Source organism: Neolamprologus multifasciatus, chromosome 14 (genome assembly GCF_963576455.1).
Source record: "Neolamprologus multifasciatus chromosome 14, fNeoMul1.2, whole genome shotgun sequence".
Lineage (NCBI taxonomy): Eukaryota > Metazoa > Chordata > Actinopteri > Cichliformes > Cichlidae > Neolamprologus > Neolamprologus multifasciatus.
In genome coordinates, this window is record NC_140452.1 from 37,693,712 (window position 1) to 37,719,130 (window position 25,419).

Here is a 25,419-nt window from a genome sequence, read left to right on the forward strand (position 1 = left end):
TTTTTATTTTTACTGTTTCAACAAAATGAAAAACACAACCAATTCTAAAAACATGAAATACTTTTATTTCTTTGTGCTTTGACTCAAGGGATATGAAACACCTTTAGTGGTAACAAGAAGTCTGTGTGTGTCTGAGCTTGTGCTGCATGTTGGACAGACCTACAGCACAGTCTACAAACACTCACTGTCAACAAAAACACAAAGTCGATTTTCAGTGAGTATAGCGATGGAGGACGAGTGGCAGAGGGTTGAGAGTGCTGAGAATAATCCTCTGGCCATGTAACAGAGATAAAGACACTGAGGTTTTAGCTCTATGCAGGAGATTGACCTCATTACAAGCACACAAACTAGAGACACAAACACTCAAATATAAGCATGGAGCACAAATGTAGGTAAATGGTCAAATATAAACGTGCTTGAGCGCTCTCTTATTGTCACTCTGTGAAAGCAGCATGTGTGTGTTTGTGTAGTGAATAGAGAACAGCCCAGCACTGATCAGGGCTGAAGAAAAAGAGCACTGCCCACTCTGCTCTCACATTTATCAACAGTGTGTGTTTGATCTCTCAGCCACATCACACATGTGCCCTCCAATCAACCGCTGCTGCCTCTAAGGCCTCCTTTGACACACACACAGAGGGAAACGTCCCACACACAACCCATTAGGACTTTTGATTAAATTTAAGGATAGCTCATGTATAAAGGCCATGACCAGTGCAACTTTATTCAAGTATGTGTGAGTGTGTGTACACGCGTCTGTGAGAGAGAGAGAAAAAGCAAAAATGAGCGACTGCAAAGCCTCCTAACCTTTGTAATATAGATCCTAACTACTGCCAAGGGAGGTTAAAACCTAAAAGGGTTCCATAACACTTCATAACTCTGACTGAAATGAAACAACTATAACTCTAGCTATTAGTGAGATGCACGCACGTGCACGCACACACACATACACACACACACTCGGTGTCTTTAAAAGTTGGCAAGACAACCAAGGTCATTAGGTTTATTTCCATTTGTAGAGAAATCATTTTGGCAGCTATAATCTGCCCGGTGACACTCGGGTTTGTCCGAATAAACAAATAAAAGCTAAAGAGTGTGTACCCACATCAAGGATTGTATAGTAAAGTAATCAAACAGACTTTAGGAGCATGTTCCTTCTGACCATTTTGCAATAAAATATGGACGGATTTCTTGTTTTTTGCATTTCTAAACTGAACATGATGCAGATGGATGCAGACACAGTTTTACCTCTCCTGACTACGTCCATACAACATTGTGCATAATTGCATTTACTCCCTACCTTTTTTTTGTGCACATTTGTCACTCTTAAATAACCAGAGCAAATTAAAAAATGCAGCTTAAATGAAGATTAAACTTATTAACAGGATGAAAGCTATCTTAGTTTCTCCTCCTCAAGAACGGCTTCTTCATATTCCACTGAGATTATGGCTACGTCCACACGTACACGGGTATTTTTGAAAACGGAGATTTTCTGTTTTCGTTTTAAAAAATAATCCCGTCCACACGCTGCTAGGAACATGCCAAAGCAGCAGGTGGCGATATATTCCTAACCGTGCAGAAATGTTGGCCAATCAGAAGTCTAGAAGCCTCGTGGGAAAAAGTAAACAAAGCTGGGGCATAGAAGCAGAACCGAGTCGTATGTGTGGAGGGACAGTAACTGTGTATATGTAAGCATTTAAACACTGCAGAGAGAACAAGTAACAGTAACAGTGTTGTAGAAATTCATTTCACCGAAACAATAACGTGGCGCACAGTGTGACGTCAAAAAAGGCGCACACCTTTGACGCTGCGTTTTCTGCGTTTTCTCCGTTTTTCTCGTCCACACGTAAATGCAAAAACGGAGTTTTCAAAAATATCCACCCTGGCCGGAGTTTTTAAAAATCTCCGTTTTCAGTGACCAAAAACGCCGTTTACGTGTGGACGAAAGGTGCAAACGCATAGAAAAATCGGCGTTTTCAAAAATACCCGGGTACGTGTGGACGTAGCCTATGTCCGACAAGGTTCGGCAAACAGCAGATGGGTCCTGTGTCAGGTCTTTGCTGGATATTTTCCTATTTCTTAAGGAGATCTGTTTTTTGTTCATCTGCATAGATACTTTTTTTAGGCCTGCCACATCTTTGTATCCTCCACTTGTCCAATGTCAAAGAAAAACCTTGAAAAACTTGACTTATCAGTCCAGAATATCTTCTTTCAGTCATCTACGACTAGATGTTTGTCCTCTTTGGCCAATCTGAGACCTCAGTGGCTTCTTAGCAGCTATTCCTCCTTTCAGCATTGTTCATTCAGTTGTCTGCTTATGGTCACTCTTGAGAACTTTCAGATTCTGATCTAGCAGCATTTATCTCTTCCTGAAGCTGAGACCTTCCTTCTGTCTCTAGCACCTAAAATGCTTCGGTAAGTTGAGTTTTCTGCCTCTTCCTTGGTGCTTTTTGTTAACACCAGTCTCACCAATCGATTCCAAAGAAAACTTTGACAACATGTTAGGTTTTGCCCCATTTTTTTCCCCATTGTTTCGACGTTTTAACATCTTATACTAAAATTTAAACCAACACTCTGGACTCTGAGAAGTTAGAAATTAATCAAGCGTAACATTAAAACCATTGAAACAAAAAGTAAATTGGCGCCTTAATAATCAACCAAACAAAGTACCAGAATCGGCTGACTGTGGTCTTCCAACACACTTGATAAAGAGCATCCATTTCATCCATGTGTCACATGTGCACAGCAGCACAAGGAAGCAGTGTGGCTGCTGGCGAATAAGGAGCGAGGAAGACACAAAGTGCGCCAAATCAAACCAAAGTGAAACCACCACTACAACATTTGAACCTGAAATTAGCATCGCCCAGCTGAACAGCTGCAGCCGGGCCAAAACTGGGTCATGCAACAAGACAATTATCCCGTTGTCATTAATAGATCTGTGCGTAAACAAATAATGAACTGGATTTACACTGTAAAAAAGACGATGGAGTCATATATAAAACAATACAAGCTGTTGATATTTGCACTGCACAAAGACACTTACAAATGTGGATTGCACAACACTGGACATTATATTCTTCATTTCCAGTTAATACTTGTACAGCTGCTGTTATTGTGTGTATATATATATATATATTTATATTTATATTTCTTCATACATTCTTATATATTTCTATACTGTGTATTTTGTTGTACAGTTATTTTATTTTCAACTTTAATGTATATATTTTATCTTATTCTTTCCCAGTTAAATTTACCCTTCATTCTAATTTGTGTTGTACTATTATTTTTTTTTTATTTAAATTTTTATATTTTATTTTATTTTATTCCTTCCTAGTTAAATTTACCCCTTTTTAATTTTCATATTTATTTCCTATCTTTTTTTCTTTAGGTCACGAGCAGTTGTCTAAGCATTTCACTGCATATCGTACTGTGTATGACCGTGTATGTGGCAAATAAAATTTGAATTTGAATTCATGGGGTGTATTTAGAGTTTCACATGCCATCTCTGCATTTTGGCTTTAACCTCTTTTTCTCCACCTATACGACAACTAATACCCGGTGTCCTATTCCCAAGGTTGAAAGTACAGGATGTGATGGGCACGGGGTCTGATGTTCCCAAATTAAAGGTTTATGAGATGAGCCCTTTCTCTGAACTTTTGCTTCTTGAGCGTTCCCTGAAACGAGAAATGACCTGCTTCCTGTCCAACCCATGTGGTTCAGAAATGTCCAGCAAATCCTTTGCAGCATGTTTGCGCTGTGCTCGTATGTTATTCTTGTGAGTTCATAAAGTACTTCTTGCAGTCGTTAGCTGGGGTTAGATAAAGGCAAGCAAATCCAAGAAGAGTGGAAAAGTAGGGAATTAATTATTCTAAATGGTGAGTGATGGTGCTGAGCTCCCACCAGTGAACAGTAACAATGCACATGTGCACCACATATGAAATGAAGAGTCACACCAAAGCATACATTTCTGCACATTCATTGAACAGTGCAGTTTAATATAAAGGCTGCAGCCATGACTGGTCTCTCAGGTGTCCCTGTCATTGTGGTACATCACACTCCGTCTGCAGCATGCACACACTGAAACAATGATGCTGCTGTGTCACATACATGTGCTCTTGGAGACTGGATGAGTGATTCCAGCTTAACACGCCCACAGCAGATGTCCAATCATCCTAATATAACAGCAGGAACAGAACAACACACGGGCTAAGACCTCAGATTAAAACTAGCATCCCAGAGGATAAAACACAGCAGCAATGCAACAAACTAATACGAGCAAGATAAAGTGAGCTTTACTGATGGGTGGCATCAGCAAAATGCTAAATGTTCTACACAAATTCATAAGCAGAAATAAAATGAGGATATAATTTTTTGTATTGGGGGGTGGGACACAATTCTTCAAAAAGATTTTTCCACATTTGGGATTTTGGCGGGAAAGAAACAGTAACAAAATTCCCTCACTGTAGGGGACAAAGGTTTAGGTTTGCTCAGTTGCTACTGTAGCAAAGAACAAACCGGAGTTGGAAAACCCCAAAAATATATAAATTTGAAAGAGCGCAGATTGCCAATAAATTACAGGAGCTCTCAAAAAGTACACTTTTTTAAAATTTAAAAAAAATTACAAAATCCGGTCAACTTTAAACCTTGGAATTTGCAGGGAAACTATTTTGTACAGTTTGTCATAAAGTCTGCAACATGTTGAAGTTGAAGCTGAGGAAGAATTCAGTGTGGTAACTGTTGACTGACAGTCACTGGTTTTTAGTAGACGGCTGAAGTATAAGGAACTTTTCTGCGTTGTGCCTTTGTGCAAACCGATACACATAATTTGAGGGGAAAGTCTGAAACCAAACCACTGCAAATCCAAGTCCTGCACTACTGCACTGTACTTTTAAAAATCAGCTAACTTTTACCTGACTTGTTATCTAATAAGGTCAAAATCCAGTTGATAACTGTGTCCTCTTCAAAGCGATATGACAGCCAGTGAGAAACATTATTGTCTCCTCCTACTACACCTCTTGTTCGGTCTCTGACCTTCTCTGAGGAAGGATCATCCCACTGTCTGGCACAGTTTGCCAAGGAAGCAGGAGTTATGAAGGGGAAATTGCAACTGGCAAATGGGCAGTTTGAAAAAAAGAAAAAGCCCCCCCAGGGCAGAAGTGGAGGGATAGAGAGGGAGAGAGGAAGCGAGTGAAAGGGAGTGTGTGTGTGTTTTGGGGTTTTTGTTTTGGGGGGGGACTAATACTTGAATATGACCTGCTGGTGAACCTTGGTTGTCTTTGGAAGGCAGCACAGTCTATGATGAGAAAGCCTGTTTCCCCCCCCCCAACAATAGGTAATGAGTGGTAATAAGAGACAATGAGTAAGAGAGGGAGAGAAAGGGGTGGGGAGGAAGATGCAGATAATGCAAGCCAGATGCAGACAGAGAAATTACAAAGAAGCAGAGAGGGGAAGAGAGAGCGAGAGCAGCTGCAGCAGGGCTGAAAGTGAAGCTGAGAAGGTGCCGGGCTGTGGAGAGAGCATCCTGGGAGTTGGGTGACGAGAAACACTGTCCGTTTGTGGCCACTGATAATACTTTCCATTCTGACTGGCTTTATGTGGGGGTCTGCTGTGTGTTTGTGTGTGTGTGCGTATGTGTGTGTGTTTACAGGCCTTGTGCGAGCTGCTGATTCCCCTGATTGCAGGCTGGCGCCCTGCTGGCGAGCCCCCGCGCACTGAAATTAAATCCACTCTGCTCCGTTATAAATTATAATGCTTTACAAACAACACCCCCACTGGGGAACACAGGAGGGGGAGATGGAGAGAGAGCAAGAGAGAGGCTGAGAGAGAATGGACGGTAATAGACGGAGAGACGGGGAAGAGAAGGAGTAAGGAATTAAAAAAGATGAAGATAGAAGAAGATAGCAAGAAAAAACATTACCTTTTCTGGAGCTTTTTAATGTGATATGGATTGAGAATGTAAGATTCCACTAATATAAAACACATCTGCCAAAAGCTGCTTTGTAAGCAATTAAACAGAGCTAAGCAATAAAACAGTGGTGTACAAAAAAAGATAAAAGATAATTGAATCAGGAAGGGCAGAGAAAGAGACAGAACTGCACTTAAACTGAAGTGAACCAGCCTTAAATTTGAATAACACACTTAAAATAAATCTGGAAGGCCTTAAAAGCTATGAAGGAAAACGAGAAACTCTTGTGAATATAGGGAAAAACAGAAAAGGGGGCAGGAGAGATAACAAGTGAATGAAATGTAGGGATACTTTTGGGTGAGTGGCTATAAGGTGAGAAAGGGGGAGAGAAAGCCTGAGCTAAATGGACCCTGTGGTGCCAGAGAGGCAGCATGCGGCGCTGATATCCAGCTACACTGGCACCAAATGAGAGGGTCAGGGCTCTTGTGGGAAACGGAGATCTAATATGTCTAACCTAGAGCTTATGTGGGGGATGATAACCAGTTAGCTGGTGCCAGGCTCCTGCAAGTCAAACAGAGGTGAGATGGACAGGAGGTGACAACTTGTCTTCATGTCAGTTACAATTCTGAGACTTGCTGTTCAGTCTTGTAGCACAGTGATAGTGACGTTTTTCATTCAAACACGAGGACCACAGTTAAAGCAGAAACATTTTAGGGCTGAAATAGTTTCAACTATTGCTGTAATTGCTTTATTTTGTAGATTTTGAAGTTTCAAACTGCTAGTTAGTAAAATCGCAACAGGCGTTTTTTCAGTGTAGGCAGAAATTAGTGACAAAGTGATGAATCTCTTTATCTATACATCCAATCTAGTCCTGAAGGATCAACCAGATCCATCTTAGTAAAGCACAAAAGCCATGACTGATCTAGCATTACATGACGAGGGTGTTTTCACGCCCATAGTTTGTTTACTCTGGTCTGAATCAGCTGATGAGCTTTTCTCTGTGAGTTGGTTTCTTTTTACTTGGAGAAAAATCCAAGTGAATCAAGTATTTCACTACACACCGTGTTGTGGCAATCTGCCGTACAACTGGCTACAACGTGAGAATGTTCAGTTTGCTCATTGGCCAGATGTATTTGGGGGAGGAGCACAAAAGCAGCGTTGTGGACTATTGGAGAATTTCCATTCGTTTCACAGTTACTTGCTAGCCTGTACGGACCTTTGCACATCTATAGTACCCTGCCACGTTCCAGAATACAAAGCGTACATGTAGGGATGGGTACCGGTATCCGGTGCCATTATCTACACCCACATCTACTGCAGTGTGGTGCCTGTTATCGGACCCGGAGTTAGCAACATCCCCCAAGAACCCGAAGAGGACAGTCCTGGCCCCTAGCCCTGCCAGTGTAGCAGAAATGATGAGGATGATGATGCAGCAGCAGCCGTTCTTCTCTGCGTGAGTAGCTTAATGTTACGTTGAGTAGGCTAACCACGTTATTACATTAATGCATGTAAGGTGAACTAGCAAACATCATCATAGCTACATGCGGCTGTCTTCTTGTTTGATGGCAGATACTCCCTTCACCCTGGACAAAAAGGCTAAAATGACCAAAGAAAAAGTGGAAAACAGCTAAACATGAGAGGTTTTTGGACAAAGTTTGTGTTTTTTCCATTGATTAAGCTGCTTCCAGCCAAGAGTGATACCATATATGCCCCATAGCTGCAGAAAAGGCTAACATTGTTATCTTTTTACAAAAAAACCAGCTGAACATGAGAGGTTTTTGGACCAATTTTGTGTTCTCCATTCTTTAAGCACCGGTTCGAGCACCGTTTAAGCACCGGCACCATTTCAAAAGTACCGGTTTGGCACTGGTATCGGATAAAACCTAAACGATACCCATCCCTACATACATGGCTACAGGACATGTTTTAGCTCAAACTTATACCCAACACCTGGTAGTTGGTTTGGATGGAGACTGAATCAATCAGAAACAAACTGCTCTGGAATTGCACCGAGGTCGGGTCTCGGTGCGGCTGTTTTGGTCTGCACCTGAGTGTGATCACTGAGGTCACATGTGCAAAAACAAACCACACTAAGGGAGAAAACGAACGAGGTGCTCAGGTGTGAACACAGTCCGATGATCATTTTGATACAATAAAGTGATTTGCTGGGATCCTGCAAACTACCTTCTCAGTGGAACTACCCAATGGCCGTTGATTACAATGTCAAGACAAGTGGTTGAAAACTGCTCTGGTTTGAGAAACCCAACGAAGGAAATGAAGCACTGAGCTGGCTTCCAAACATCCCAGATTACAGTCCAATCAAAAAGTGAAGGATCGAGCCTTTTCAGAGCCCCGTGGGTCCCACAAAGGGGCTTGCACAATATCTGTCATGTGGTTTTAATGTTTTGGCTAATCAGTATACAGTCACGCAGTCAAATATAAATTTCTTAATTTCATTTGTGTTATTAAAACAATTTATTTAGGCCTCCTAATGTATATCATGATAGATACAATAGTATATAATACAGTAAAAATATTTTATAATAAAGCCACAGAGCTTGAGAAATGAGTGTTGAATTAACAACTGTTGTGTTAACAAAAACTGGACATGGTGTTTGTATTCACTCCAGTATTCTGCTGGTTTGAATTAGCTTGTTTGGATGTTTGTGAAGGTAATCTGTCACACTAAAGTTTCTGACAGTGACAAACAACTATATATATTATATAATGTTTCTCATAATTATTCGTGATGGTCCCACATTCGTGCCTCGCTATAGCTCTAACCAGACTGTTTTATGAAAAACACGCCTATTCTCCGTCTCGCCAGGGGGCTGGGTCATGCGCGGCCGTCTACACCGTCTGCCAATCAAACTTGAGACTCTGCCCCTTCAAACAAAACAAAGTCTCACTTGCGTTAAAGCCTAAACACAAAGGCCAAAGCACTGACGGGACACAGCTGTCACTACCACCTACAAAGGGCTGTCGCAGCCTGTGTGAAGGCAGCAGGAACTACTGTCCACTCTAATCACTGTTATAGCGTTTAATAGCCATTAAAGAGTGCAATGTGACCATATTAGGTGAGTGTGTGTGTGTCTGTATGTGTGGTGGTCAGTCATACTACATGAAGGCATTTTTTTTTTATATCTATACCTATCTATGGCACATTTATTAATGTTGACACAGAAAGCTGCAGAAATGTTTCATGAGACTGAAACAGTTGGTAATATTGAACATATTGAAATTTCCCATATCAACAAACACATTGATAAATTGAAGTTTCTGCTAGTTTATGGGTGAACGTGCTCAACTCAGACATTTTTACATTTTTACTCATTTACAGTACTGTGCAAAAGTCATGAGCCAAGTTTCATTTCTTTATTTGTCAGGAAAACTGGAAACAGGTACAATAGTGTTTAAGGGGTGGCTGAGCAGGTCATCTACTGATCGGAAGGTTGGTGGTTCGATTCCTGGCTTCCCCAGTCTGCATGCCAAATATCCTTGGGCAAGATACTAACCCCAAATTGCTCTCCAAGAAGCATCCATCGGAGTGTGAGTGTGTGAATGGTACTTAGAAAGCACCTAGAAAAATGTGTATGTGCAAATGGGTGAATGCACAAGTTGTGTAAAGCGCTTTGAGTGCTCAGAAGAGTAGAAAAGCGCTATATAAGGACCAGTCCATTTACCATTTTATTGATTCATGGAAATACAGCATAGAAGGAAAAAATGATTTTTTTAAAAGTTAATATCTGGTGTGAGCACCTTTACTCTTAAAAAACAGCCTGAACTATGTTTGGGGCGGCTGTGGCTCAGGAGGTCACCTACTAACTGGAAGTTGGTGGTTCGATTCCCATCTGCATGAAGAATCAGTCCATTTACATTCTTGGGAAATCTGTGTTGTCGTCAGGAATAATTCTCCAGACTTCTTCTTGTTCTGTTCCTTTTGTTCTGCACCGTGTTTCACTGCAGACACTTGACGGTGTATAGATCTGTTTCCACTCACTTTCAGTCTGCTTCTTGTGTAATTTGGTATATCTCAACATTTTCTCCCTGATTCTTCTTAGGAAGGACTTCTGTCAGTCCTGGGAGAGTGTACAGTTCTGCGTTCATAATTCCATCAGTTTAAACAACATCGCTGGCTGAAATGCATCTGCAGACCACGACAGACACTCACTGTACCTTTGTCCTGACCAGCTACATATTGCTGACTATTTGAAATAAAGGTTTCAAATTTAGATTCATCGCTGCACAGTTCATTCGATTAACTTTGCTGGATTTGTCATATATTTCTTAATAACTTTTTTGACATAACTTTTGATTCAGTTTCATCTGCTGTAGATATTCTTTTAGTACTACTTCGTCTTTTGTCCGCAATTCTTTTTAACCCTGGTCAAATTTGACCTCATGGTTTCCCTAGAAAACCAATGGGTTTGGCTCTGACCCCATTGGTTCTCCAGGGTTAAGGACACACTGCACAGAAATATAAGAGATATAAGACATGGCACGTTTTTGGCTAATAGCGCTTCGGGAATCACCTTGTAAGTGTAAAAACATAATTCTCTATCTGCCGAACTGTGCTGTCTTTGACGTTCTGTAGAATCAAGTGAAGAAATTGGAACAAATTATGGGTTATGTGCGTGTAAATGTGTTTTTGCACCAGGCTGAGAGTAAAGTACCAAAAGAAACAAATGAAAATTGGTTCTTTGCTAAATCTGTTATGTGCAGACAACACTGGCTGATCCCTTGAGTTACGTACCTTCTGAAAATGGCCAGATACAAGAACAAGAACAAATATGAGAGAAAACTCTGAAAAACTTTGATCTTCAGGAAACCTGCAGACTACTCCAACAAAGTCTGGCTCCTTAGACATAAAATATAACAAAATGGGGGTTAGGCAAGACTTTTGCACAGTAATTTAGTTTGTTAGAGATAATTACTGTAATCTTTTTCTGGATATCTTTACCAACACTTCTGCTACTGTGAATGAACAGCAGCGCCACAGATGAACTTATGAAAGGAAAACCAAAACACCGGCATCTTTATAAGAAGAACCAGACAAAGAATTGCTAAAGATGTCCAGAGAGAATAAGACACGTCCTTAAAATGTCCCAAAGACATACAGATGACAAAACAAATTGTGATGAACGCAAAAAAACTGAGCTACTTTGGCATGCTCTGCTGAGGTGGTAGAAAAGCAGCCTGCAGTCCTTGCAGACTGGTGAAAAGATTGAGTAAACAGGTTCGAGTCTCATGTAAATGCAAACTCAGCTTTGAGTCAGATTCTGCATATTTCACCTGAAGACAATCAGGAGGAAGCAGAGATGACAGATGTGATCAGTACCAGCAAATCTCAACAAAATCACTGCCAATAAAAAGCACTGGAGCAAAAATGCTTCGAATGAAAGATGGACAGCAAACAGCAATCCCCGAGTAACTGTAAGCATACTTACACTTGCTAGAAATGTCTCTTCTGATCTAAATGTTGAGCCTGATTCGTTTATGTCTTTTTACTGTTAAACTAACAACAGAGCCACTCAAAACACACAAATCCTCTCTGCAAATGACAATAAAGAACTTTGGGATTGCACCTCATACATCCAAAGTGTAATGACAACGATTAGCTAGAAGGCCTTCGGGCATCAGTATCTTTCTGGTGTTATTATGGGCCCCAAATAAAAAAGCAGTTTTCTCAGTTTTCTCGTATTGAATGTATTGGACAAAGTCCAGTCACAATTAAAATGTCCTTGAAAATGTAAAATGCACCAAATTACAACAGTCACCTCGAAGCACTTCCTATTGTAAAGTAAAGGCCCTAAAAAATACAGAGAAACTCTAACAATCACTTTTTGGAGAGAGCAACAGTGAAGTCCCACTGAACAGTACAACATCCGAAATAGTAACAGTTAAGTGTAGCAGCTGTCCAATCGGCTCGTTTCTGTTCCCCCTCCCAGCTTATTACAATGTGATGGAAGCTTGAGCAAACAAAGTATTATAGGTCAGTTAAACATTCCTCTCATCTCAAGAAATCTGCTGTCACTTTTCCTGAGGCGCACACATCTGCAAACACCTGATAGGCCCGAGCAGAGGCCTTCAGATCACTCATTGCCCGGGTTAAATTGTTACCACCTTTCTCTAATCCCTACTCTCACAATTAACTGTATGGTCAAGGACTTCAAAGTCCTTGACGGCCAAAAGGATTAACCCTGACGCTCCCAGAGATTTGTTTTTGATTTTGCTAAGATCCCTGGGTACTTTCATCTTTAGTCCTTCCTCTCCAAGTCCCACAGGGCCAAGCTGAGGGCAGGGCGGGGGTTGCTACTAATTTTGGCAAATTCAGTGTGATATTTGACGGCAACTTTTGGAGTTACTACACAACAGAAAGGGCCTATTTGTGTCTCAGGGGAACAATTAAGTTTTGGTGAGACAGCGAACATTTTTCTGTCTTTTTTCGGACGTGTGTTATCAGGAACTATTTATTCTTACTCGATTGGAATCAATTAGAGATTTGAACCTGTCTCATGATACATCACTACAAAAGTGTAGTGGCCCGTGTAACCGAAACCCATTATACAAATAACATTTCTACAGTTCAACACAAAACAAACCATAATTCACATTAGGGATGCACCGATACCGATACTGGTATCGGGGCCGATACCGATACTGGTATCGGGGCCGATACTGTAAAATGTGTGTACTCATACTCGTAAAAGTTAACCGATACCATGAACCGATACCAACTTCTTTCATTAATCAGAGGGTGGCTTGTCATTTCTGTTGTAGTTTTTTAGATTGGCCACTAGGGGGCCAATTATTATTTTATTTATTATTTTATTTATAATAATTATTTTGTTTGTTTGTTTACAATATGGACACTCTGCAATAATTTAAAAGTTTAATTTATTCGCAAACCTAATTTGTATTTATTTTATTCCAAACAGAAATGTTTATTATTCTGAAAGCTCGAGACAGTGCCAATAGTTCAGTGATATTTTGTAAAATTACAATGTGGAGACTCTGCAATAATTTAACAGAAGTGCTTATTTTTCACTTGAAATTTTTTTGTGGTCATTTTTATTAAGATTTTATTTTTTATCGGCAGGGAATATGATAAAATCTGTCTTCCAATTAATTGTATTTGTGTGTGGTAGAAGTATCGGTTTTTGTACTCTGTATCAGCAAGTACTCAGATCCAAGTATCGGTATCGTATCGGTTTGAAAAAATTGGTATCGTTGCATCCCTAATTCACAATTATTAGACTTTGGGAACTAATCATCATTTCTCTCCAAAACCTGAATAACAATGACTTTTAGAAAACCCAAGAAAATTCCATCTTTAAGGGAGGGAATCAAACTTTATTAGATCCAATGCCAGCTTATTGCCACTTCCACATGTTGGTGCTGTTTATGGGCTGTGTGTCAGCGGAGGTGTCTTAGCAGCACTGGGCACTATCAGCCTGTTTCAGCCCAATCCCTTCAGCTCCGTCAGCTGCAACAGTGCCTATGTCGAAGGAGGTAGATAACCTTGTGTGTGTGTTTTTAGGGGTAATAGTGTGTGAAGCGCTGGTCCACGCATTCTGCCCCCCCTCTACACACCAACAGTCTACCCTCCAGTGGCTCAGCAGGAACTGGAGCAAATGCGTTTAGGAATTAAGACTGGGGAATGGCCTGAAGAGTGTGTGTGTGTGCGCATGTGTGTGTTTTCATGGAGTTGTGCTGCTCTTTTGCGGTGTGCCAGCTCCTGCCAGCTGCCCCAGGATGTGGCCTGTCACTTCACATAGCTGCTGATGAGCCACACGAGTGTCAGGAAAGGTAAAGACAGAGGTAACGCTCTGTCACAGACACACAAATACACACAAGAAAAACGTGGAGGAAACAGCGTACAGTGTATGTGGGGCGGAGATCCTCACATGACTCAAACCATTAATGCTCATTTTCAAGCTTTTAATAATTACACTATATTAGCTGACCTCATAGCCCACGGAAAAGAAATCCACTCAACTTTCTCAGATGTCATCATCGATGTCGGTCTGGCTCTGGTCCCGCTGAATACTTCTCCTGTACTTTGTGCTACTGTTCGTTGACATCACCATACCAAAACTGGAGGAAACCAAAAAGTATGAACCGGAGGAGGAACAAGTGTTTCTGATCACTCCTGGGTCTCTTTGCCAATATTAATGCAAACGCATGGGAAAAAGTCCACCTGCGTCTCATTTACACAGCCAACCTTTACGCTCGCGCGTTTATCGGGGAAGAAAACTTTTTTATGGAGATAAATTCCACAGATACACATGAACAATATATGACCCCCCTCTATTCTCCAGCGCTCTCTTAACCTACTGAACAATGAAGCATAGCTAATGTTAAGTGCCATGCTATTAGATGCAGCAGCAGTAGACTGCCTGTGGCTCTGTGCAGCACCCAAAGGCTCCACATGCTGCCAAGCAAAGAAAGAGACACCAAGAAGAAAACAGAGGCCCAGACATGTCGGTACAGATGTGAGGGTGTGTGTCCCTGACCTCAGATGGTTAGAGACTGACATGATCTCGAACTGCCAAATTTATGTGGCATTTACACACTAGTGTTCATCAAATGTACAGAAATCTATGCTAATGGCAATTTCTGTTCACTTTTGTTTCCTGTTTGCTTCTTTGCCTTATTTTAAATGCTTAAAAACATCACAAATCTTAAGTTTAAAAAATCAGATTTGTGTAGTATGTGTCCCTATGTGACGTAGTCGGGAAAAACAGTGTGGTGCCCAGTGTTCCCTCTTTGGGTTCTTATGTGGCACTTCTCTGACCACTCGAAGTGCTTTACATTCACCCATCTGCACAAACACCTTCGTCTACGTTGTTTCTAACTGCTTCCTAGCTAACATTCACACATGGGGTTAGTACCTTGCCCATGGATACCTGGCATGCAGACTGGGATTGAACCACCAACCTTCCGGTAATGCTGGGCTCACACTGTGCGATTTTTGGCCCATTTTGAGCCGATTTTTCAGTCGTGCGACCGTTTTGGCGATCGGCCCGATTTTGGCCTTCTTCGTGCATCGTGCATCGTGTAGAAGCGATTAACACCTCACGACCAGCTCCCGATCATCAATCGCTTGGTCGTGAGGGTGTCGCCGCAGCTTCTCACACTGCGCACGCGCAAACACAAATGTCAGCGAAAAAGACGGCGCAGCGCGGCAGTGCAGCGTGTGATCTGGACACAAGCGATGGAGGCACTTGTAGAACTTTGGAAAGCTCATCCGAGCCTTTTCGATGTGGCCTCACAAATTTATCACGACCACAACAACCGTGAAAATAGTTGGATGGACATTGCTGCTCAATCACAGCTGCCTGATCATGTTTTTCATTAGCAATTTAGCAAAGTTGATGGTGGTGTGTGTCTGTGTGAGTGAAAGACAGAGAGGGAGAGCGAGCGACAGAATTTCTGTTATAACCTTCATTTTATGGACGCACAGTGTGAGCACTCGGGTCGCATCAGAGCATCGGGTCGGATAGTGTGAGACCTGCATCGTGACCTACGAACTTCTAACCCCTGCAAGTCAATCGTACAGTTTGAGCAGGAGCTGAATCGCGCGACTGACAAAATCGCACAGTGTGAGCCCGGCTTTAGGTGACTTGCTCTACCTGAGCTACAGCCACACAACTTGCACTGTGCTTATACCAAACTGTCATGTATGCATGATTGCTGCCTCTATTTGTGCTTTCTGCTGTACTGGATCATCACGTATCAATCACATGACCGTGGTGCTGGTCAATTTGAAGACATCAACCTGGGTTAAGCAAAACTGTAAAATACTTTTTCACGATTTTCCGACATGTTATTGTCTAAGGAACCTTATTCAGAAATCTAATTATGTAACGTCACTGTGATTTGAGGTCTAACTCTATGGTGTGAGATGTGGTAGAGTCTGATCTGGCTCTCCGAGTCGGCTGCTACTGCTGGCTGAGTGACTAATACAGCGCTCCTGCATCTTATCATGCACCATTATATGCATATTCCCTAGGTGATCCCCTACTATATGAACATGATCTACAATAATCTATGTGTTTTTATCAAATTACCAAACTGCATCTCTAATATGCAGTCAGAAGGCTGGAGAGCGACCCACAGATCCCGATGTAATTACACACTGTGCCTCTTCTCGGCCCACATACCATTCTGTCCCAATTCCCTGCTGTTTGGAAATCAAGGATATGCTGGTGACAAGTTACAGTACACATGCCCCAGTTAACCTTTGATGTGAACATGTTCTTTTCTGAGGGAATGATATGGAGGCCTAAACCATGAGAGGCTACAGACGATCCCTGCAAACTGTATGGCTTCAAAGTCCCGTCTCTAATTTGAACCTTTTGTGCCACTTAAAAAGCCCGTGGACTAATTTGACTCTGGCATGTAACAACCGTTTACAGGAATGTTTGTCTGTCCCGTGAGTGTGTGTTTGTTTGTGTGTGTGTGTGTGTGCACGTATGTTACCACGGGCCTACCTGCTTTGATCATGGTATTGGAAGATTATGACAGCACACACACACAGAGCAAAAGATTAATCAAAGCTACACACAGCCCCACGTCTGCAGAGCGTGTGGACACATAAGCGGACATGCAGACCTACAGGTTACCCTGGCACTGAGCTTTTATTTACTTACAGGGAACTCCAACCACCTCGCGCTTCTAAATAAGAGCCCGACAAATGTTTGGCCCCACGTGGATGCATTTACTTAAAAACCACCTTTCTATAACAGTAAAGAAAGTAAGTATAGACGGTGAGTATTTTGCAAATACATGACACACAAATGCTTGCAAAAACACTCATGGTGGGTTTATTATAACAAACTACTCACTGGAAGCACGAGAGGCCGTCTACTGCATGGATTACCAAACCATTCAAAAAATACACACCGAATAAAAGTGAAGAAAAATGTGTATTAGAGCAGCGGTCTCCAACCTTTTTTGCGCCACTGACCGGTTTACGCCCGACAATATTTTCATGGACCGGCCTTTAAGGTGTCGCGGATAAATACAACAAAATAAAACTAGTACCGGTACCGAAAAAAAGAAGATTTATTCATAACACACGTGAGAAGACCCAGGAAAACCGAGTAAACGATAAAAACGATAACAAAATAACGCTGAAAACCACACATTTCACACCTGAGGCTCAACTCTCGTGGCCCGGTACCAAACGACTCAGGGACCGGTACCGGTCCGAGGTCCGGGGGTTGGGGACCGCTGTATTAGATTGTGTACAGTGGTCCCTCGCTATAACGCGGTTCAAATTTCGCGGACTCGCTGTTTCGCTGATTTTTTATTTGTGCAATTTTGCATGTTTTGTTTTTTTTACAGCGCATTGTGTTCTGCGTCCTGATTGGCTGTAGACCACTGTCAATCAATCTCGTGCCGTGTCTCCTGTACAGTACAGAATCTGTTCATCTTGTCAAATTTATATAAATCTCCGATCCTAGCAGTGTGACTCTGAAGTGCTGTAGAGTATGTTTGTAAGTTTTCTCCCCAACAAACAACAATGTCGACGAAACGTTTTGCAGCTGCGCTAGCTCCCAAAAGGCAGCAGAAGATGCTAACCATCACACAAAAAGCTTCTGGACATGCTAAAGGAAGGTAGAAGTTACCGTACTTTCCAGATTATAAGGCGCATTAAGCAAAACAAAACAGTCAGATAAGTCAAATTTTACTCATTTATTCTTCTTGCTTCCTCTTCTTGCGTACCATTGATTCATTAATGATTCATTAATGTTGAATTCTCTGGCAGCTGCTCTATTCCCACGTTCTGGAGCTGAAAACAGGGTTTGATCTTTGGGTTCATTCTATAATACTGAAGAGAGAAACGTGTGAAAATGTTCATGCCTGTCTGAGAAAAGAGTATAAAGTGTGTAGTGAGGAGTTTTACAGCCTTAAAACATTTATAATAGTTGTAAAAAATAAAGTTGGCTACTTTGTGGATTTCACCTATCGCGGGTTATTTTTAGAACGTGTTGGACTTTGCATCATGCTTTAACCCAGCGGTCTCCAACCTTTTTTGCGCCACGGACCGGTTTATTCCCGACAATATTTTCACGGACCGGCCTTTAAGGTGTCGTGGATAAATACAACAAAATAAAACTAGTACTGGTACCGAAAAGAAGAAGATTTATTTATAACACACGTGAAAAGACCCAGGAAAACCGAGTAAACGATAAAAACGATAACAAAATAACCCTGAAAACTATACATTTCACACCTGAGCCTCAACTCTCACGGCCCGGTACCAAACAACTCACGGACCGGTACCGGTCTGAGGCCCGGGGGTTGGGGACCGCTGCTTTAACTGATCTGGTCTGATGTATCCACTATGCCACATAAACTACTCCAAAACAAGGACATATAAACACATATAAACACACATATAAACACGCACAAAAAACAACAAAAACAACAAAACACATCGACCTGAAAACTAAGATAAAGGCATACTTAAATACCCTGGTCAGCCATCACTTGTGTCGAGGACCACATGTGGAATTCCCTCACTTCAGCGGTGAGAGACGGGCCTTTTCTGTCATTCTGGCCAACCGTAGTCGCTACAACTACGACATCAGCAAAGGGGAGCTACCTCTGGGGACCGATGATTAATTAACATTGGCTTCAGCCGGCAGCCTGGCACAGGATGTGATCTAATTGACAGTGGGTAATTATGTAATGGCCTCGTCTTGTAAAAGGAGATGAGCTGGAATAACTGTAACCCAGAGTGGAAATGCGAAAGCACTGTGGACACTGGAAAACGCACACAAACTAAATGAGGCTGGTTTGTTTTCCTGTCGTTACCCTTTTACCTTCCTGATGTGTGGGTGGTTTGCTGGGCATCGGAGGGGTGGCGGAGGTAGTCATCCCTCGCTCAGCTCACTTGGTAATAGGCCAGTCTGTGTTTGTTTACCCCAGCTGGAATGTCACGAAGCAGCCGGCCCTTTGATCCGGCATTAATGTCACCACAATATGTGTCATTATCTGGGAGCCGGGCTCCACTTCACATCCCGCTTATTGGAAAAAGTAACGTGACTAAGACGCTGTTCACTAAATATTTTGAACAGGATAGGAAGACATTGCACGCCAGTGGAGGCATGTGATTGAGCCTGTGTGGAAGGAACGATCAGAAAAGCGGTTCCAAGCAACGACGTCGTGCCGTAAGAAGCAGCAGGAGCTGGGATCAAATACAGAGAAGCGGATGGTGCCAACGTACAGCAGAGGCAGTTAATAATAGTGATCAAAGCCAACAGCAACACAAGCTATAACTTCTTAGATGACCAAAAAGTTGAATTAACATCTCCAGAGCAGGGCGTTACATTTTTATTTTACAACACAACATGTATCTCATGATTTACGTTACATAGCAATCAAATGAACACACTAGCAAGGACCAAGAAAGGTCCAAATTACACACCAAACAATTATCTATGGCATTAGCAGCTGTGCAGCTGAGAAAATAAAGTCGGCTTTTGAGTAGCTTAATAACTGCCCCCCTCCCTTCACCACCAAATAACGCAGATCAAGCAGAACCCGCCAAGGTAGCTACTTTAAAGCGAAGACACTGTTTTAGCAAATATACTGCTGCAGAAGAAGCAACTGTCAAGGTAAAGTACAAGTTGTTATTAAGGACTGACCTGGAATCAGATTAAAAACTCCTTTGATCTTAATCTTACTGCTGAAGGAAATGAGGAAAATCTGATCCTGTGTCAGTGGTTTTTAGGCCCTTTGATGTCAAAGGGATGGAGGCCGGCGCAAGAGCAGTGACTTAATGAATATGCTTCTTACTAGTTCCCATGAGGTAATTCCTTTTCTTAAAGCAGTCACTACATATTGCACCTCCTCTAATATCTCATACGCTGCTTTTTGAAAATAAGAGCTTGTAGTGATCACTGGGATATTTTCAAAAACGAAGACTGCTGCGCTACGTTAACTTCAGGAATTAGTGTCTGAATATGGAATAAAAGCCTGAGAGGTCATAAAAGTGGCTGTATAGAGGGCTAAAATAACAGTCTGACTACACAGGCTCAGCTCCATCTGCTTCTAATTACTCACTATCCGTGATGTGATGGAGGGGAAAGAGGGGGTGAGTACAACAGGAACTTATGTCAGCACTGGGTTACATGACTGACGGAGAAAAAAAGAGAAGAAAAAGCGTTTCATTTAGGATAGTCAGCCCTGTTACCTGGGAGCTGTGTTTGCATGCATGGCTCTGTTTGTGCGCACGTGTGTTTGGTTATATGCACATTTATTTCAGCATATCTTCACCGCTGCTATCACTAATTTAATGCCACAGTGTATGAGCCGGACTTCAAACAGTGCCTGCACGCACTGCAGAGTTTCAATTTGCCCAAGTGAGCAGACACAACAGGCCGAGCGAATGCTTTTCTGCACGGGGAGTATGTGTCAAATAATGTCACATTTCACATGCAAAGTATATAAGTGGCACATTGAATAGCACGCTAATAGCCTAGCTAGTAACCCAACACTAGTCCACCAGAGGTAATCATAATTTATTTCATCGTTAGCATTAGACAGTTGCCACGACACCCAATTTATTTGCGGACGATGCTGTGCATGAACACACTGACCAGTTGAGGTTTGCCTTTTTCTAAATAAGTTAAATCACTTTGCTGAGGTCGTGCTAATCAGTCTTTTCTAACCCACAGCTTGTTTGGCTTCCACACCGTCAATGTTGGCCAGTGCAAATTTACAGCAGACAATAAAGTTATTTTTGATTTAAATACTCCTCAGCGTTATGATCCTGTTTATGGTTCTCCGTCGTCGAGAAGCGTTCGTGTAGCTCAGGTTTGTTCTGTGACATCATCAGCCACAACATTAAAGCTAGGGATGCACCGATACCGATACTGGTATCGGGTATCGGGGCCGACACTGTAAAATGTGTGTGTACTCATACTCGTAAAAGTTAACTGATACCATGAACCGATACTAACTTATTTCATTAATCAGAGGGTGGCTTGTCATTTCTGTTGTAGTTTTTTAGATTGGCCACTAGGGGGACAATTATTATTTTATTTATTATTTATTTAATAATAATTATTTTGTTTGTTTGTTTACAATATGGACACTCTGCAATAATTTAAAAGTTTATTTTATTCACAAACCTAATTTGTATTTATTTTATTCCAAACAGAAGTGTTTATTTATTATTCTGAAAGCTCGAGACAGTGCCAATAGTTCAGTGATATTTTGTAAAATTACAATGTGGAGACTCTGCAATAATTTAACAGAAGTGCTTATTTTTCACTTGAAATTTTTTTGTGGTCATTTTTATTAAGATTTGATTTTTTATCAACAGGGAATATAATAAAACCTGTCTTCCAATTAATTGTATTTGTGTGTGTGTGTGTGTGGAAGAAGTATCGTTTTTTGTACTCTGTATCGGCAAATACTCAGATCCAAGTATCGGTATCGTATCGGTTTGAAAAAATTGGTATCGTTGCATCCCTAATTAAAGCCAATAGTGGCGTTTACTGTCAGCCTCAAAAGGAGTGCGATGTATTAAAAGCTGATATTGAAACCAGGGCTGCTCAGCACAGTGCACCAGGTAGAAGGTTCTCTGGTTGGGAGGGGGGATTAATGATGCATTCGCAGCATGTGGGAGAAATAAAACCAGAGTAAATTACATGCAGACAGCTTAAAATGACAACTTATACTCGATGGTTACAATAAAACCGTTTTTGAAAAACTTGCAATGCATCGAGTACATTCAATATATCGCCCGCCCCTGGTTGAAACATGATCAATGAATGAGTGAAGGGTGTGTGACAGCCACTATGACAAGGAACAACGAGGTATTGGTCTAACCCTGCTGTGGTATTTAAATCTTCTCCCTATGCCAACGTGGGTCTTTATGCGGGTGCTCCAGTTTCACCTGACAGTTCTGCGTTTTGCCCAAGTGTACACTGAAAACCAAAGACTGCATACATCATTTTTACTCTTTCCTTCACTGTGGTTGCGCACTTACAGCAGTTTGCCGTACTACGAGCTATTAGCCGGGTCAGTCTCTCAGGTAAAATAAAGCTTTTAGACTTCCCAAAAAGTAAGAAAAAAATGGGGTCAAGGGGGATTTTATTTCTTTTTGCTGAAAACCAGTTTAAAATAAAACTCAAAAAAGAAATTTTAAATAAGTATAAGAATGAAGAAAATGCAATTAACCCAAGACAGCAGTCAAACTGATGTTTATTGTCTTCTGCAAATTAGCTAATCTAAATATAGTTTAGTTGAATATGAGAAAATATTTTTTTTGTGATGTTATGTTCTAAGTTGAAGGCGTTGTAACGTTTTTGTTGTTCAAATTTAGATGATGAGGATGTAAACCTGAGGGGGCTAAATAAGTATATACTTCTGCCTACTCCTTTTCAAACAACTGCATGGAATGATTTTATGAAACGTTGGTGAATGTATATGTTTGAAATAATAAAAGAAATGAACTGAACTGAAAAGAAAATATGATGATATTAGAATGGTGATTTTATGTCCTCTATATTTTCACAATATTTATTATGTTTTTTGTGTTTCTTTGTATCCATTGAGTTAGAGTTTCTTTTATTCTTTTTCATTCTTCCAGTTTCCATTTGACTCATTTTAACTGCAATTAGAAATAAATAAAAATGGACAAAGGGCGTACCAAAAACAATGGGTTTTATTTTATCGTTTTGTAGGGCTGGAAATACTATTTGTAATCAGCTGTGATTGTTTTACTACAGTAATCGTTAGCTCTCATTCCGGGTTTAATATTCCAGAAAAAAGTGAAACAACAACAACAAAAATGGAGAAGAAAGAAGAAAATCACAATAGTGAAAGAGGCAGAGACAAATGTCACTTCAATGTACCCAGGGCTCTCACCAGTCAATGAGTAACACACACACACACACACACACACACACTGAGTCACAGTGACAGAGGCGTAAGAGTAACACAACACTCTGACAGCGTTAGGGTTAGTCATCTGTCAAGTACACACAACCACACACACTCACAGATGAGTGGAGTGGACTTAAGCCTGAGACCTCAGCAGTGACCCTTGTCTCTTTTCAGCCAATCCTTTCACATCAGCGTTCGTCCTCGCTTTCACACACACACACACACACACACACACACACACACACACACGTCTGTCATCATCATGATGTGTTGAAGGTGTTTGGGAGTAAGCAGAACACGCATGACAAACAAACAAACAACGTGTGATTAGCATTGAATGATGGTTTGTTAACGTGCATGTGGCTCGGCCATTTAACATGTGTGAACTTTGACCTTTGGTTGATGAGTTTTGTCAAAAAACATTTTTAAATGTAGATTAAACTGTTTTTGGTGTCACATACGAGGATAAGATTTTTCAGGATACAAAATGTACTTTTCGTGATATTTTCTTATTCTTTTTTGTGATATATTAATTAAGGGTCTGCGGAAACACAAGCAGTGTAACAAACGTGTGTGTGTCTGTATCTGTGTGCGTGTTTGCGTAGTGACATTTCCCTAATGTAGCAGTAAATGTGCCCCTCATTAAGTGCTCTCTGACAGTGATGTGGGCTGACGAGAGCGCAGACGCCTGGCTCCTGGACTGGTGCCCTGATGGCGAATATGCTCACACTCTCCTGCACACACACTCACATACACACACAGACTCGCTCACAAACACCCACGCACACAGAAATATATACAGAAAGACTGACAAGCACACAAACACTTAAAACTAAGAGCTCCATGGGAAGGATGTTTCAATCCAAGTTTGGACGTCCGTGTCTCTGTCGGAGCTTTTGGATTTTTTATGCCTGTGTGTGTGTGTGCATGTGTGTGTGTGTGTGTGTGTTGATGAGAGAATAGCTCTGCATTTCAAACTAAAACTACCATTGATATAATATTATTGATATAAATCAGTTTCTTGTTAATCATAAAAACAAAGAAACAAACTTCTTCCTCTTTGATGATGAGTAATAAAATAAAATCAGTCAATTATTAAACATGTCTCTGTTATTTTTATTCCACGGGATCAAATTCTGGACAGTGTGTGTGTGTGTGTGTGTTAGACTTGACACAACATTTGGGGCAGATGAGGGTCTGGCAGCACAGAGGCACATCTGCTGTAGAAAAATGGCTTTTTGGACTAACACCATTAACACAATGGTGGCTGCTGGACAAAAATGTATCTACAGTGTGTGCATGTGTGTCTTTATGCAGCTATTAGTCATGCTCCATATGTCTTCGAGTGAGGGGCAGTGAAAGCATGGTGTATCTGTGCTGTGTGTGTGTGTGTGTGTGTGTGTGGGAGGGGTGACCGACTGACCCCAGCGACGGCCTTTTTATGCCTCACAAATACGACTGACATACACACAAACACACAGAGAGAATAATGGCGGATGTGGAGGCAGAGCTAAGAGTACAGCAGGAAAACGAGCAGTCTATTCACACAAGCAGGGTCACATGTGCGCTGAGGTTCGCTCAAAAAGAGGTTAGCTTCCCTTTGTCTGATTCGCTGAGAAGAGGCGGCCAAAGAGACAATTTCTCCACCGCTCTGAAAGAATCTATGAGCCTTTTTCATTTGTGAACACACTGGAAGCGATTTGCTCGTCGCGCGTTGCTTTGAAGCTGCCAGCTGGTCCCTTGCAGACGTTTCAGGCTCTTTTTGCCCAGGTGACCCTCTAATGTATGTATGAACAGGTCATATGTCAATCAACAGTATTCTGCACTCTCATTGGTAGGCTCTTCAGGTGTGCAAACCAAAGTGTATTGCAGGTCCCGCCCCACCATATTGCTTCTAGTGTGTAGCATTCGTGATTTGAATGCTGTGTGAGATTTCACCCACATCGAAATAATGATCGTAAACACAGATAATTGTTTCATGGCTGCGTGTCACTACAGTAAAAATAGATTGGCAACCTTTTCTCACCACAGAAGATCATCTGCCTCCATCTCACCCATCCCCAGCATCCTCCTCTTTCACACCAACCCTCTGCATGTCCTCCTCCAGCCCGGCAGCTCCATCTCCAAACCATCCCAACCTTGCGTCTCTAATTTAGTCTCCAAACTAGTTGAACTGTGAAACTCTGAGCACCCCCAACTCGGACTCTTTCTTTTGCTCAGCGCCACGGTCTCCAAACCATGCGGCACAGCAGCTCTCACTGCCATCTTCTAAAACTTTCATTCATGCTTCCATCCTTCTGGCATATTGCTCATTTTCAAAAAGATGATCTTGGGAGTGAATGAAAGTACTGAGCATGCTTTGAACAGTTTATTAATTAACCCACTGATGCTGATAAACCTGCAGTAATGTGTGCTGTTCTGACACATTAGAGAGCAACAGTATCTGATCCAAACGTACACAAAGTTCAGTCTGATGAGATTTCCTTGGTTTCCGTGGCTTCATGATTCAAACAATTTCTGCTGTAAATCCAAAAAGAAAATATTCTAGCATGTTAGCAGGGATATGAAATCACAATATACAGTATTTTTTTTTCATTCTACAC

At 41.5% G+C, this 25,419-nt stretch overlaps 1 protein-coding gene across 9 annotated transcripts in view; it reads right to left on the reverse strand.

The window, feature by feature from the left end:
- Positions 1-25,419, reverse strand: part of bcas3 (BCAS3 microtubule associated cell migration factor) — a 367,208-nt gene that overhangs the window by 181,221 nt on the left and 160,568 nt on the right. For 2 of the 9 annotated variants that reach the window (XR_014868695.1, XR_014868694.1), the window contains exon 24: positions 1-25,419. This exon is cut by the window's right edge. The exons of the other annotated variants lie outside the window; for them this stretch is intronic. The gene's annotated coding sequence lies outside the window, so the exon portion shown is untranslated. 9 annotated transcript variants of the gene reach the window in all.